This window comes from Octopus bimaculoides, chromosome 25 (genome assembly GCF_001194135.2).
Source record: "Octopus bimaculoides isolate UCB-OBI-ISO-001 chromosome 25, ASM119413v2, whole genome shotgun sequence".
In the NCBI taxonomy this organism is placed as follows: Eukaryota; Metazoa; Mollusca; class Cephalopoda; order Octopoda; family Octopodidae; genus Octopus; species Octopus bimaculoides.
The window spans coordinates 19,643,512-19,645,365 of NC_069005.1; the positions used below are offsets into that span (position 1 = coordinate 19,643,512).

Sequence of the window (1,854 nt, forward strand, 5' to 3'; positions counted from 1 at the left end):
GAGAGGTGCTGATCAACTAGTGAATGATACTAACTAGACAGTGAGCTGTATTAAGTAACAAAGTACTTATAATTACTGAGACTTATTACTACTGTATGGACCAGGTACTGTTGAGTGGAATTTGTGAAGAAATATTAAAAAAACAAATTAAGCAAAAAGCAAGTTTATTGTTGGCCTTAAAAATTACATGTAAACAGCTTTGCTACATTTCAAACTGTAATAACATTATTGCTTTATTATATAACTATTATATATCAATGGAATAAACATACATGTATATTTTTACACACACACACATACATATCCACACATGTGTGTATGTAGACATTTGTAGATACACACACACACACACACACACACACACACACACACACAGACATGGGTACTTCCACAAACATAATTTTCCCCCTATACATTAGCAACATATCCTGACTGAGAATTGGTACAAGGTTATGTTACCATTGCTTCTTCCACTCTTTCTTATTCATACACACACACACACATATACACACACATATACACACACATGTACACACACACACACACGCACACATTCTTGTTGTGCATATTGTCCTTCCCCAACTTTTAAAGAAAGATTAAAACTTAGAAAAGTAACAAAATAAAGAATGAGCAGGAAAAAAAAAAGGATTATTGAAATAACTTTTAAATATCTACAAGAGAAATACCAAACAGTATAAAATGAGTGAAATTTGAAAAGGCATTGATTTTCTATTCTAGTTGCATGTGGACAATATTTCCTTAATTTATTTAACACTTTAGCATTTAAACTGGCCATATCTGGCCAAAATATTCTGTTTTATGTTCAGACTGGCCAGATCCAGCTTCTTACACCTACCCTACAATGTCGTTATAAAAATAAACAATTACATCTTCGAAATCTTGAAGCTACTAAATAATCGTGGTTAATTCAAAACAATGTGAGTGAGGAAGCATTACGTTTATCTTTTATCTTTTACTTGTTTCAGTCATTAGACTGTGACCATGCTGGGGCGATGCCTTGAAGAATTTTTAGTCCAATGAATTGACCCCTGTACTTATGTTATGTGGATGTAAACACACCAACACTGGCTGACAAGTAGTGGTGGACACACACACACACACACACACACACACACACACACACACACACACACACACACACACACACACACACACACACACACACACACACACACACATACATGACAGGCTTCCAGTTTCTGTCTACCAAGTCCACTCACAAGGCTTTGGTCAACCCAGGATTATAGTAGAAGACACTTACCCATAGTGCCACGCAGTAGGACTGAACCCAGAACTATGTGGTTAGGAAGCAAGCCTCTTACCACACAGCCACACCTACACCTATCTTTGACAGTAATCTCAATGCTAAGCCTATAAATTGCTATAATAATATTGTAATAATTGTGGAAGTCAGTGTAAGTTAGATTGGTTGGCAGAAGTGACATTGAAGTGAAGCTAAGTGTAATGACGAAGACAAGAAAATTGAATGGGGTTAATTACAATGAATGAAGGCAATAGGTTTTGAGCAAGGATGGTGTGGAAAATGAGCAAGAAAAGCTGCATTTTATTAAAATATATTTTTTATATGTAGTTAAGTCTGTGTGGTCACAGAGTGACCGATGGTTTTGCATCCACAAAGGGCTTAGCCCCATGGATAGTTCGTCAGTCCATGGGGCAAAGCCCTTTGTGGATGTGAAACCATTGTTCACTCTATGGCCAGACATAGACTTAATTACATATAAATACATTATTGCTCTATACTTTAGTGTGTGCTTCTCTTTCAGATGTGTGATGCATTGATGATTATATATATATATATATATATATATATAT

General features: G+C 35.7%; 1 protein-coding gene across 2 annotated transcripts in view; it reads left to right on the plus strand.

Moving 5' to 3' along the window:
* Positions 1 to 1,854, plus strand: part of LOC106874417 (PDZ and LIM domain protein Zasp) — a 389,352-nt gene that overhangs the window by 93,176 nt on the left and 294,322 nt on the right. The window lies entirely within an intron of this gene.